General features: G+C 32.7%; 1 protein-coding gene across 2 annotated transcripts in view; it reads right to left on the bottom strand.

Annotated features, from left to right (window-relative positions):
• Window positions 1-11,337, bottom strand: part of LOC110379154 (uncharacterized) — a 147,758-nt gene extending 136,421 nt beyond the window's left edge. For both annotated transcript variants that reach the window (XM_021338677.3, XM_064039010.1), the window contains exon 1: window positions 11,073-11,337. The gene's annotated coding sequence lies outside the window, so the exon portion shown is untranslated. The remainder of the gene's footprint in view (window positions 1-11,072) is intronic.
• Between the last annotated feature and the right edge of the window lie 4,393 nt (window positions 11,338-15,730).

Genomic DNA, 15,730 nt, shown 5'->3' on the forward strand with positions numbered 1-15,730 from the left:
TGTTTATTTATGAAAAAGCGATATTTTAAAACACGTAGGTACATTATCTAAACAATAGAAATGCTTTACACTAAAATACCGAAACTCTTAACATTGCCATCAATCATCAGTATAGCCCATTTATAGCAGGCGAAAATTTTATCAAATACGCATAGTTTTTCAAAAATGTTTTGATCTAACAAAAAAGTACATTAATCATTAATTAAAACTGCATTATCATTTTCCTGGAAATCACATCAAAAATTTTTCAAAACACCGACGAACTTTCTGCTAGCAATTAGTCCAAAACAAGGTTTAACCAATTTCTTAGCAATTGTAAAAAAATCAAATTTAGAATACACTCTCACGCAGGCTCAGCTAACTCTTTTGATGCTAGAAACATACTACAATCATTAAAACCCTTTGAAATACACGTAAAGTCCTTAAAACTAAGATTTCGCATAGGTGCCCGTTTTTTTTGCAAAAGAGTGTATTTGTACGGTCCAGTGAGTATTAGATTAAGCCTGTAGGTCTAAGATTAAAACTTTTTTGGTGGAAGTCTTAGCGGGGTTTTCGCGACATAATTTTTTAGGGGTAATTCATCATGTTGTCTTTATTATTGTCTATAACGTCGGTTGAAATATGTTTCATGCTAAAAAAATGTTAGGTATTTTAGAAATCGGTGAAATTAGAAGTGGTAAAGAGCCGGTGACTTTTAATAAATGCTTTTTTTTGGTGGCCAAGAAACATATTGTAACGAATCATTCACTTTAGGTATGTGTTTTGTAAAGTAAGGAATTGAACGTATCGGCAAGATTTTTGAAAAATAATATTTAATAACTTCCCTGTCCCATGAGTCATATGCGATACACACCGATTGTTTAACTATTGTGTCTGCTTCGTGGACACACCGACAATTCTATTTTTTTTTATGCTACCTTTTCATGACAGCCGGTTAATAAGGACATAGGTACCAAAGTTGTGGCTATAATTTTTTGTGTCTTTCATCCTTCGCTTTTGAAAATAAGAACATTCAAACAGCATACAATGATATCAGAGATTAGCTCTAAAACGGTCATACCCATACATAAGGCTTGATAACAGATCTACAATATTCCGGTCGTTAGAAAATCATTAGCGCCATAATCATTTGGGAAATCGGAACTCCTGTCGGTGTGTGTTGTTGCAGCTTTCGGTTGAATGTGAATACCTATGTATTGGTAGATACCTGTCTATTTATATAATTTGGCTGTATGGATGGCTCTTCTATACTAATATAATAAATTTTGTTTGGTTGTAATGTCTTTGTTTGTAATGTATAAACTGAAAAACTACTAGACCGATTTTAAATATTCTTTCACCATTAGAAAGCTAAATTATCTGCGAGTCACATAGGTTATATTTTATCCCGGTGCGGGCAGTAGCTCCCACGGGACGCGGGTGAAACCGCGGGAAAACGGCTAGTAACCTATAAATAAATGACAGGAAAAACTATACAAATGTTGTATCATGCATCGTGTTTTAATGTACTTTGTAATAAATGCTGAAATCAACATAGGTGTAGAAAATAACATCCCTCTAAATGATTTTTCAAAAAACTAGTTTACCATAAAAAGTTTTACAGCGATTACAAAAAAACTTAAAAGACGTTTGGCAACTGTTTAAAGATGCTTAAGTTTTTTCTTAAAAACCTGTCAAAAGTCTGTTTAACCTTCTTTATAATAACAAAATTAGACTTAAGTTAATACAAACTCCCTTTATATATATTTTTCTCTTCAACATAACTACTTGTTTCTCACCATTTACAAACCGACCCTCAATTAGTTCTATCAACTATAAATAAATGTATCTCTATTTAACAACACTAGTAACAAAAGAAAGCACGAAGTAAAATATTAAACCTGTGTTGTGTAAGACGGAGACGAATGGGGCTATTTTTCTCACCCGAGCTAATTAGTTCACTGCATTATGTGTGCTCTACAAGACACTGGTTAAGGAGAATAGAAGATATTTACAAGAATTTGTACAACTTAACAAAACTAGTAATTTAAGAGCAGGATAAAAAATGTCGCTACCCTAGATCACTTGATCAGAAAACCAGTCAAAGGTAAATCAAAATTAACAGTTCATCATGTTATAAAAATTCCACGGCAACTATTCTCATTTAAGGAGATCAACCAGCCACACAAGACATATTACAGTACACAATTATTTTAAACACTTCTTGTACAAAACTTTTCAATAATTATCCTCTATATGACAATTATTGAAATAATATTTGAAAAAAAAAACTCAATTATATTTTCAATATATTCACAATAAAATTAATATTTTCCTCCTCTAATATCAAACTTCACAACAATCATCTATCAGTAGCCTAATTACATTCACCCATTCCTACCAAGTCATTCAAAAAGGCCCCACAAGACAGTAATAAAGACAGCTCTTGTCTTTCAAGCATCACGACGTTGCATAACATATGCGCACTTAAGTATTCAACAAGTTATTTGGTGCACGAATTAAATGAATAATGTATTAGGACAAGAGGGCTTAAGACGTACTTGTGAGGCTCGAGACTGACCGATCGATAGCTCATGATATGCCTGTTGTTCGTTGAAATTAGAGGTTGGGCTACATTGGAAAATATGTGATATAGAATTAGAGTTTGTTGGGAGCTTTTTAATTGTTTGAATTTATAAAAGCGCTTCGAACAAACAGACAGAGAACTATAAAGCTAAAACAATAGCATACCTTCATAGTAAGACCAGAACGTTAGTGGTAACAGGCGATTTATTTTCGTTGTACCAGTCAATGTATTTGACTGGTGGAAAAAAAGACACTCCAAATTAATACTCAAATAACAATAGTAATTGTTGTTTAATAATTTTCTCGCCAAATATTATTCAAAACTATTAGCCAATAATAATTAACTAAAGTTCAATTACTAATGCACTCCTCTGCATCACTTAAGCGCAAAGGTCGCGTTCTCAACGGTCCGACAGTCAAAGCAAACCTACTCATGATATGACTATCAAATAGTCAAACGAAGCTGTCATTGCACTTGAATTGGAATCAATGTTGATGGAACTGTATTTGGTGAAATAATATTTAATTGATTACGTCTTGGAAGTAATTAAGAAGACACGTATTTAACGATTTTAGAAGCACCTCAAGGCAGTTAAACACAATAAAAACCCTCTTTCATAAACGGCCCTTTCTGATATTAGGTATCATGTATCCGTCTGTTGTTTTACTAGAGGTAGGAATTTGAAATTAAGGACTAAAAACTATCTCTTGTTTGCAAATCAACTGACATACAGAATATTACCGAATTTTGATAACATAACCGTATTGGGAACGGATGTTACTATCCATCCATCAATGTGTACACATAAGTTTATTTGCAAAAAAGAAGTAATAAAATGATTCATTTCCCTCAGTGTACCATCTGTCATTGTTCAGTGTCAAAGTCAAATCATTTTCAGAAATTCTTGCAACACACTGTAACATAGAATAAGTTTACTCGTATATACCTGTGTACACTTCTGTAACTATTTTGGATTTTTTTTTTATTTTATTATTATAAGTCCCGGATTTTTGTAATCATTTTTTTATTATTTATTTCATCTAGGCCTTTACAAGCACTTCTGTGTTTTGGAGGGCACCCGGCTATCATTGAACATCCTTGGCAGTCGTTACGGGTAGTCAGAAGCAAGTTAGTCTGACACCAGTCTAACCAAGGGGTATCGGGTTGCCTGGGTAACTGGGTTGAGGTCAGATAGGCAGTCGCTCCTTTTAAAACACTGGTACTCAGCCGCATCCGGTTAGACTGGAAGCCAACCCCAACTTAGTTGGGAAAAAGGCTCGGGAGATGATCTTTAAACATTTTTGAAAGAATGTTCTCCACAAAAAACAACATACCTACTCATTCAAAATACCTATGTATTCCATTCTTAGAAAACCTCATACGTTACGAAAAGGCTCCTTTATTATCCAGATGCAGGAGGTAGCGGTAAGGGATGTTTTTTCCTGTTTCCTGAGTAACTTCCGACACAAATGTGACACAAACAAACAGACACTCAGACCCAAAGAACTGTAGATAAAATATATAACAAATATTTATTTGTTCGACCTACGCACTGTTTTCGGGACATTTTTGGTGGAAAATTATTTATTTTGCTATGATATTTTTAGGCTAGAATAAAAATAGAGAATTGTTGAGATTTCTCATAATATTAGTTAAATTTTTAACTTAACAATAAGATAAAGCAAATTGAAATAAAAAGAATATAAAGATCTATTAATAGTTATTAATAATTCCATATAACAATTCTCACGTTAAGCTCACTAAAAAATAAAACTATTTGTCTATACTTGGCCTGGTTCATTGACAGTTTATTTTGAAGATCGTCATGAATCTTATCAATCTTTTTAATCGGTCTCATGCCAGTCGGGTGCCTAATCGTTTTAATGTGTGCACAGACATTCGCCTCCATTCCGATCTATGAATCCCATCAAACTATCTGCCAACTAAAAGTGTCCAGTATACAGGAGCTCGGAGTTAAAAACCTACCATCGCTCAGTATTGAAAACAAAACAAAAGCTAACTATATATGGGAGCTCTTAACTGAGTTAAAAACCTACCATAGTTCAGTATACAAAACAAAATAGTATCAAAGTTAACAGTTTATCCCGCTTCCAAAAGCATGAAAATTTTCCCACATACAAACAGCAAAATCATCAAAGATGAAAGCAATCAAAGGCTGATGAGATTGCATTTCGACAATGCTGCTTGCATACGAACGCCTTGTATGGCAAATCGAAAACTGGGCTTAGTATAGGCAGACTAATTAAAAGCCACAAATACAAAGCTTTAGATACCTAGTTTTTAGTACTAAATTTAGGCTTATGAATGACTACCTTCTACCATCGCAAGCAGTTTCACCTACGTCCCATGGGAACTAGCTCGAAACCTAAATAAATATAAGCCTATACTCGATATATATATATATCCTTCGTCCTATTATATATTATAGCCTTCCTCGATTAATAGGCTATATAACACAGATAGAATTTTTCAAATCGGTCTCGTAATTTCTGATATAAACGCGTACAATCAAACAAAGAAAAAATCTCTTTATAACTGTTCTTATATGTCTATGAATTTTTAAATCACATGATTTTAAAATTCAAACATAATTTATGTTTGATTTTGAACTTTCGCAGAGTAAATAATGAAGATCTATTTATCTATCCATGTTCTATTAGAATTACTTAAGAATTCTGAATTCGTACTTACAACGTGCGTAAATATCTCATTGTTCTGCAAGGTTGGTTAAAGGTGAAAGCCAAAATATATTTTATATTTGTTTGTTTATTTTATGCCGTTTCGTCTGCGTGATTTATATTAGTACAGATCATAAGCTTTGTTTGATAAGCTTATCATTCTTTACTTAGATTTTATTGAGCAAATCATTTTCTATTTACATCTTTATGTGAGTTTTGCTAGAGTCTAAATTCGGTTGAAGGTATTTTATGGTAATAATAATACAGTCTGTATTTAACTATGTATTTTGTAATGATAAATAAATATTGCAGAATGATTTAAGATATTAAATATACTAGAGGAGAACAGCTAGGATAACCTAAAGACCCTGCGTGAATCGGATTGTCAATAATCAACAAAATCTAAGGTACACACAGCGTGTAACTACAATATCAAGACGACAAACACCTTAGTCTGCCCGTGACCATGGATGCTGTAACGGATCCGAAACGTCGGGATTAAATAATAGTAATATATCCGCGATAAAATCCGTAGAAGAACTTAGTTTTGGATCGATTTGAAAAATATTTTAATGTTAAGATAGATAGCCACTTTGTCTCAGACTTGTTCCTACGAAATGGAGGTGAAACCGGTGGCGAAAGCCAGTATAAAATACGCAGGTAGCACAAGAAGACGAAACAAGATGTAGATATGTACCTAGCTGTTTATTTCACCCAATCTTCCTCGAAAATTGTACCTATCCCTACCTGTCTGCTAGAAAAAAACCCAAGATATCCGAATGTTCTAGATAACCTAGATTTTCTTCTAGCTAGTCTGGATTTGTTGTGTGAATACGAAGATTGTTTCAAAGTTTTTTTTAGACATTGAGACCCCGATCACAAGCCATTTGGTTTCGTCTCACCAATGGGATCACGGGATTGTGTCCCCTAGAGAATATAAGGACCAACAAACTTACAGTTACCGGGGAAACAAATTCCAGATTTCGGAAATCTATTTTCTTCACTTGTTTGTTTTGTCATTGTTTATACTATTTTTTGATGGTTTACTATTGAATAATCAAAAACAATTTATTTGATTTCCAAAGTATCTCAAAATCTGTAGACATTAATAATTTGTTATGTTTCTATTAATAAAAGAAATTATATAAATAAACAAAACAAAAATCGGCTTCCTTGGTGAGACCTACAATGTGGTAGGGTATAATTATTTTATCAGTAAAATAAAAGAATCAGAATGAAAGTCATTAGAAAGATAACCTCGTACATAAAAATAACCTAATAACACAGCGGCATACTTCAAAAGCTGCATAACCGTATAATTAACTTAACTACATGTGCCGAAGTGTTACGTATGTACTAAATACAAAAGCCAGGATTAACCTTTGATAACGTACAAATGCTGTATTTATTAACACTAGCAATTTCAGCAATTATAGAGGTATTATAAGCCACGAAATTCAATGCAAAAATTTTTAATTTAATTTTGTTTAATGTTAAAAGGTTTATTGTAAATCAAATAAAATAAGTCAGAAAATATGTATCATTGTATGTATGAAATCAATTTGGTAAAGGTTTTTTAAAGAAAAACTGACTTCCAATCAAAGTTTTCTGTCAGTCTGATACCAGCTAAATACTTGATCTTTGTAATGTGCGTACTACCATTCATACTGATTTATGAGCCCAAAAAAACTATCGGCTGACTAAAAATTTGCAGTGTGTTTGTACTGTTATTGTTATTCAAGACAGAAAATAAATATCATAATATGAATTTATTAAGTCAAACACACCGAATTAATTGATCGAGCGTATTTATTAACAAAGTAATCCCAACCAGATATTCATTAAAAACCATTCATACAGAACGAACGAAATAGTACACTATAAAGTATTCATATACAAGTATTTATTTATTAAAAAACATTGATCAAATAAAAACCGTTATTCAATACAATTTTGCGTCAATTTACGGTTCGGGATTTAACGGTTTATCCCGGCATTTGGGAAGATATCAGTTTTCGAAATTCAAATTCGGCATAGTAAGTGATGGACGGTAGAGCACTTTACTGTTCCCGGAAAATGCGGGACTATTGCCGGGATTTCCAATTGTTCCGATCTGCAATGATAGGCCAATTTCTATTCTTTATTCATTGTTTTGAGATTTATTTAGAAATAAGCATCAATTAATTATTTTTCATTCATTCGGAAGTAGATAGTATCTGAAAATGAACAGTTTTAAAGTGGAAGTGTAATAAAATATTTTTGTAATTTAACAGCAATTTGTTATTTTCAAGTTAATTATGTATTTCGTTATTATGTAAGTTAAATATGTATCTCTAAGTAAACAAAATTACTTAAAACACGAAAGAAAGTATAATATTTCAAGCCACAATTTAGTTTCAAAATAACAAAACAATTAAGCATCGCAAAGTTTTAATCATACGTTTATTTCTCAACTTTGAAAAATAATATCTTAATTGACTCAACTAAGTAAATTCGTTTTCTACGAAGTGCGAGGGTAATTAGTATTTACATTTTGAACAAAATTACCATTTTACTTTCAAATACTAGGAAGATGAATGAAAAATCTTTATGTAGTCCTTTTGAAGGCCCTTTATAAATAACTACCGAATTCCACCATCTAACCTACTTTGACTGTTATCAACTAAATTGGGTTCGACTTCCGCCCAAGGAGTGATTTCCTATTTGACCCCTCTAACCTGGGTAACACGATACACCTTAGTACGACTGGTTGTCACACTAACTGGCTTCTGCCTATCTGTAATGACAGCCGAAGAGATCTACATATTCAACGTGCCTTCCAAAACCCGGAGGAACTGCTTATGATATACATACATAGATGGTTCTAAATGCCATGTAAATCTATATAACTGCTTTGCTGTTAATAACTAACTATATAGTTTTTAATTTTATTTAAGGTTATAACTGAATGAAACTAAGATACTCTGGACAGTACACTGTAACTATTGTATCTTACCCAGCTTACAAAAGGATACTTACTTATATCTACAAGCATAAAATAAGGACCACGTTTTAGGCTACAAGATAAAACAGCCTTTTAGGCTATCAACGGTCTGTCGTAGTAAAGTGTATCTATTGTTTTATGTACGGGCTTGTTGTCAATAAACTCCTATGGGATTTCTATGAAGTGTTCAGTAGTATGCTTTGTGTATTTTTCTTCCCGTTTGAGTATAGTAAATATGTGCATAAGTACAAACATATGGCGTACATGTTTATGGCGTACCTTATGTCTAGCATCATACCGTATCGTATTATAAAGCTGAATAGTTTATTTATTTGCTCAAACAACAAATAATAGTGTTAGTTTGCCCATTTATCTAGGAAGTTGAAAAACACTTAAACCTTTTTTATCTGGGTGCACGGAGATCCCACGTGACGCGAAAGAAATCCACATCTCTGTCTTAAAATTTGGGTACAAAAAAAAACTGCTAAATATTGTACCGTCATTTTATTAATTTGGTATTTAAGTTAGTATTAAGCCCTCGTCGAGTGTTAAAACGAAAAAAATAATTAATCAGAGAAGCATTACATGTCTATTTGCTAGTCATGCTGAGTCAAAATTGTCATAACCTTTTACTTGATAGCGATCATGATAAGTGTTTGCTAAGTTATATTTAATTCATCAAGGTATAGTATGCTTTTATGGTTATTAATACAAATAAAGATTTTTTTGTAGTTACAGTTTATCAATCTAGTCTTATGGAACACATTAATAAGTGGTCCTTTTTCCCCAAGTATGAAAATGTTGTAAAAGTAAGTGCGTCGAATTTCATCCGAAATTTTTTGAGAAGAAAATATTCACATCGTTCACACGAATAAAATTGTATGGCAAATTCCTTGAATAATTTTGTTTATTCAAACTCCTTTTAATCTTGGGAGTAACTTCTACCGGTACGATTTAAGCCGTTATCACAATTGATCCCGAGGGAATGCGGTGATGAATTGAACATCATCAAGGCTCGCGGTCTTAGATCTATGATTCATAAGCATTGCTCCATGAATAGTGATATCATATCGCATCTTATTACACAACGCAACGATAAGCCCTCCGTAAGTCAGAAGGCACAGCGGTCATTCGGACATCTTCAGTCATTGTAGGTATTTAGAAACTAGCCCTGACAAAAAGTCTTTCCGTAAAGAATCGGGTTGCCAGGGTAAAGGGGTTGACGAGGTCAGGCAGAAGTAGCTCCATAAAACACTGGTGCTGGCTACTGCCGCTGACAAGAAACTGACTTCAAATATATTGATAAAAGATAGCGAGATGATGGTTTGTTTCAAGATTGCAGTCAATCGGTGTTTCCATCAGTGAAGTATTTCTAGAACTTGTTTCAGAGATATTTTACCTCCATATAATTTAAAAGACAGATGTTGTAAATAAATCTTCATAATATCCTGTCCAAATAAATGAAGATTGAAAGACAAAGATAAAGATGTATTCAAAATTGTCAAAACACGTGCATTTTGAATGAACCGGGAAGATATCTTGATGCGCGTTTCAAAGGACTAGGGAAATTCATCACGAGGAATAATGGGAAAATATTGCTTGTGCAAATAAAGCCTTTGGCGATATAACCCGGGCCTATTTTCTGGGGCTTTTTGTTTCTGTTTTTTTTTCTCTGCATATCTCATTGAATGACTGCTTTATTACATCCATATAATGTTTTATACTAATGTTAATGTTTGTGACCGCGTGTTCAAGGCAAAGTTTGGTTAAAGGTTGGTAACGAAACCAAACTGCCGATATATGCCAGGGTGTCGCTTTCGACGGAAACGTCTAAGAGGACATCATCATCGTCACTAATGTTATATACGTATGAACAACTGTCTTGGGTGTGCTAACTAAAGTGCTAACTAAAAAGCGTAATCATCGATAGATGCGCGGAGTTGTCGTGGTCAACGTTGTATTCTTTAGACGTGGGTAAAACCCCGAGAAATGGCCTAGTATTTTTTATCCATCCATGAAACTATAATGTATTCAAAATATCTAAATCTTTAAGAAACGCTTCCATTATCCAATAACTTTTAACGTTTGCGGCATATTCTTGTAGGGTCGCTTAAATATTAGTTAACGCATTAAAATTAGTAATGTTACGCATTATAGTAAAATGTTTGTTCTGTATTTTCATGAAAATAATAAAATTGAATTTTTTTAGTAGGTAGCTGAGATGAATAACAAGAAATGATATAATAAATCATGTCACGTATTAAAGAAAATAAAATCTAAAAAGAGCCAAAGCAAGTCTAGATTGAATTTTAATTAAAGTCCGTGCGACATGAAATCTACTTCGGTATATTAAAATTTACATAATTTTCAGTAATCTCTAGGGCTAAGCGGACCGCCTACAGGCTTTAATGAAAAAATATGGACGAAAACCATTTAGTTGAAGCACTAGATTAAATTAGAACATTTACATAAAGTTAAACAGCTGGGAGATGAAAAACCCAATTTTCTTTAGAGTCGCGCAAACTAAACATTTTGTCCGCAGAGAATAACTTCAAATATTTATTTTAATTTTCGCTGTTCCAATATCTCAAAAATATCCAGACTCCTTACATTTATAACACATAAAAATATAAAAAATCAGGTTTACGACTCGCACAGTCAACCAATTGCGATTAATGTAATTCCAAATTTTTTTATAACCCCATAAAACTTCACCATGTAACAGTAACGATGCAGAAGGCCATATTTTTTTATTTACCTGAAAAAATATAACTGGCAATGAAAACTGCCCTCTCATCTCATATTAATTAAAAACACAACTAACCTGCAAAATGAAAAGGTCATCGTTTGTTGTTTCTGCAAATTGGACAGCGGCGGCCAACGATCATAATAATTATACCCAAGTGTACACTTACACTTGTAATACACACTTTTAACACTAAAATACACTTTTTATATTCTTACAATATACACAGTATCACTTAACTAGTTTAGTATCCTAGGAAAAGTTTGACCACGTTGATATCAGATGAGATCGTAGCGCGCGGCGTAGCACGCTACGGCGTAGCGTTCGGGGCGACCGGCGTAGCTCGACTGGAGCTACTGCTACGCGGCGCTACAGACGGCGCAAGCCCGAAGTTAGGCTGAGTATACAAAAAGTTGATATTGGGAATAGGAAGAAAAAGTTATTTGGTGCATTATATTCGATCGGTATTTTGGGTTAATTTTGATATAAATGGGTGTTGTAAATGTCAGGGGTAGGTAAGGTTTGTGATGAATTTGACGCGGCATCTTACGATGTTTGCCTTTGTTATGGACGAGGAGGTCCTAAGCTAACAAAGGGTCCCTGTTATGTTACACGCTTAGTCCATACACAGAAACCCTGCTGCGTATAATACTGTTTTGTATTACAAACCTTGGTGAATTAAATTAAATGGAATTTTGCTCAAATGGCTTCAGGAATGTTTGTTAAGCAAAATAAATGTTAGAGAACGGATTCATTGTAAGTTATATTTTTGTACTTTGTAACTAAAATCCTAAAACAGTATTCACCACGACGATACAATTTTCATAAAATAATATCAGTTTCAAGAACTCAAATTAAACTCCTCTCAAACATTTTTCAATGTCATAACTGAAAAAGCATTTAATAAATTAAAACACTTATAACTCAAAGTTATTAAAAAAAGTATGGCGTTGAAATATTACCGCGAGCTCTCAAACACTGTGAAGTATAGTTTGATGAAAAATATTTCAATTTCAACTTTTAGAGTACCCAGACACTGCAAACTTTTAGTCGGCCGATAGTTTGTTTGGGCTCATGAATCAGTATAAATATGGATGGTAGTACGCACATTATAAAGATCAGGTATTTAGCTGGTATCAGACCGACTGAAAGCTTTGGCTGGCATACTGCAGACTAAACATTCATCCGACAGTTGATCTGATAGTTCATCATCATCATCATCATCAGCCTATCGCAGTCCATTGCTGGACATAGGCCTCTCCAAGTGCACGCCACTGATACCTGATAGTTAGCAAACCTTTTTTTAAATTCTTGATTCCAATCAGTGTTTTCAGTCGGTCTGATACCTGATCTTTTTAACGTGCGTACCATTCATCTTCACACTGATTTATGCACCCAAACAAACTATCGGCCGACTAAAAGTTTGCCGTCTACTCTTGACACAAGAGAACTAAAAGCTTTTGACTTCCATGGCTAATGGAAAAGTATAGTGGATAGAATTATACATGGACACTCAGTTTCATGGCGTTTTTAGTAAAAGAGGAAAATTAAGAGAATAAAACATAAATATCATTAATTTTACATTGCATCTTGAAATAGAGCATTTTTCAATTCTGGGGCTTATTCTGTAGGTGGATCCTTACTTGAAGAAAATTCTGTGTATATCATCCTCACATATGTAATATGTATTGTGGCCCCTTGTAATTTGTATCTATGTAAGTCTTAAAAACGGTAAGAAGCCTAACTAACTGCCTTTACCAGGAAGATTCTGACAGAATAAGAATAGGTAAGTACATGTAAGGGAAAAGGTAGCATTTAAACATATTTGCTGATCTGATTCGAATATTGTAGTTAACATATAATAAAAATATAACAAAGCAACATGGATAAAAATAACAACTAACTTAGATTTTTTTTGTACCAGCAGCGCTTCAGTCGTGATCAAGTTACAAACTTCATATCATATCAATATCTAATCAAAAATAGTCAATAAGGCATTTGTACTATTTTATGACCCCATTTGACTCGTAAAGCGCTGAATAAGTACAGAACTATTCACACATAACTTACTCGCTACCCGCATAATCACAGCTGCGTAAAAATCATAGTTTTTATTCGAGATTCCCTTTGCCACATGAATTATGTATCTGTTAGTTTATGCTTGAATAGGTGGTTCAAGGTTTTTTGACGAATATGTAGGTAAGGCTAAGGCTTAAGTATTTTATGTTGCTAAACGTTTTGGAAAAATCTCTTTTTGATTTTTTTCTCCGTTAAGTACCTTAATGTGTAATTTTAGAAATAAAGTAAAATAGGTATGGCAATGTCAATTATGGATTTTTATTATTGTCAATAGGCTCGCGTTTGACCACTATCTCACCTGATGATAAGCGACGATGTGGTCGAAGATGGAACAAGCTAGCCTAAAAGTAACCTACCCCCAGGTCGCAGTTGCAATATAAAATAGGTAATATTTTTTTTTATCACAACAAAACTCATTTTTAACCCACTAAACAACACACAAAAAGTAAAGAGTTCATTTCCCCACCTGATATCTTGTCCAACAATAAATTTACATTTTTACACATTTACAAAATGTCCCCTGTCGGCCCTTGAACATAAATATGAGAGGCCAGATTAATCCGCTCAAATCTGGTCCATTTTCAGGCCACTCTATTACAAGCATATGAAAATCACCCTTATTTATTTAGGACAAAAAATGTATAGCCTAAAATAATTTGTTTGTGTAGGACGAGTCTTTTGAAAACGTACATATACTTATGTTTGTGTAAACATTTAAAGTAGGTGGCTTTGCGGCTTAGGGAATTAAAAGAGCCTGTAGTTTGCAAAGCAGTTTTTTATCGACTTTTGTTAGGGTAATAAACTTTGCTTTGAAATTATGTGTAAAATTGACCTCGCTAGAGGTCTTGTCAATATTACAAAAAAACAACCAAATCTTTCAGTATTATTTGCGAATTTAAAAAAAGCTATACTATGTTAAAGTTTTGGAGTAGATCTCCATACAAGTATCGCCAAGTAGCTAAACTTAGGATTTATCAATCAAAATCTAAAGAATTGTAGTTTTTCTACATATATTCTAAGCTTTAAAAAATATATTAAAAAAACAGTTCTGCATTTTTTATAATAACCTTAATATCGGGACTACCTATTAAATCAGATATTTTAATGTGATATTTTGCAAAAATACTCCATATGACATAATGACCAAAATACACGCAATTTTATTCTTGACAGATCAGTTTGTTTGTACGTCCGTCCATACTGTCCGTCAAAACGTATTGTTAACTGGAGTATTTTAAACTGGATTGTGACTTGATTGGTAACTGGTTGTATCAACAGAAATCTGAAAAATGTTTTCGTGTATTTTTTATTTCCTGTAAAATGGTTTTTATGCTTTTATTTCTCGGATTTTTCATTATCATGTGTGTAATGAAATCGTAATGTCAAAGAGATTTCGCGGAATTTATACAAATGTATCATTGGTTACGTTAAAATATTTACAATGAAATAAAAAAGAATGTAATTTTTTTGTAAATGAATATTTGTGGAAAAAATGACAGTTCAATTAAATTGGATTTGCTTCCAATTAATTAAGACCAATCTTTAAATTCACTTTTAAAGTAATAGTTTTATACAATGTACACACTATACATATATAAAAACTTAAACTACTTATCTGTATACAAAACTAAAAATAAAATACTATATACAAAATATGTAAAAAAATTAAGAAAAAAAATAAGACAAACAGCTAAAGTCTATAATGTTCTATGAAAGTAACATATACCAACTACGATTCGGGTCTAAAAATTTTCGTATGGACCAATAACTATAGGAAATAGTAAATATCAACAGCGACGGAACTAATTCATCAATAGCTTCAGATCTATTGGAACTATAAACGGTTGTAGCTACATGTATGAACGTGAAAGTAAATACATATGAACTTACAAAGCATTATTTCGTCCTTATCCATTTTCAAAGAGCTTACAAATTGCTGATAAGTAAAGTGATTAAAAAATAATAATATGCCTAGATTGCCTAGCCATTTTATAACTATGGGATCGGCTTCCAGTCTAACTGGATAGTGCTGAATACCAATGTTTTACATAGAGTGACTGCCTATCTGAACTCTTCAACTCCGTTAACCGGGTAGGTATCCCGAGGATATTATTAGCATTCTAAAACACGAAAATCATGATTAAAAATATCTTGTACAACAACGTAAATAAATAATACAGTATTTTTCTGAACTATTCTGTTCAGTTTTATTGCGACTCACTCATACATGAAGGAAAATTAAATAAATCAAAAAGGTCCTCATAGAAACCCGACTTCATTTCTAGGAAATATTCTTTAAGTGTATTTCTTTACCTTTAATATTCGTTTGCATATTTATTTTATGAAACTATTAACAAAAAGAAATATGTAAATTGTGTACTTATGTCCTTTGACAAGTTCTTTTCTTTAAAAATAAAAATTAAGTGGTAAATATTTTTAAAGAATTTGAAATCACCTTTTTTGAATGATGGTATGATGTGATTATTTTTTATTTATGTGTAACTTACATATAGTTTTTTTTTTGTTTATATTAGCGATACATTACAATACTAATTTTTTCCCCTCTTCTTAAATCCAAGATATAATTCACTATAATCCATACAGTTTAATATCCAATATGGCGTCCGATACAAAAGCGACTAACGTTGTAATCTGGC

Source organism: Helicoverpa armigera, chromosome 17 (genome assembly GCF_030705265.1).
Source record: "Helicoverpa armigera isolate CAAS_96S chromosome 17, ASM3070526v1, whole genome shotgun sequence".
In the NCBI taxonomy this organism is placed as follows: domain Eukaryota; kingdom Metazoa; phylum Arthropoda; class Insecta; order Lepidoptera; family Noctuidae; genus Helicoverpa; species Helicoverpa armigera.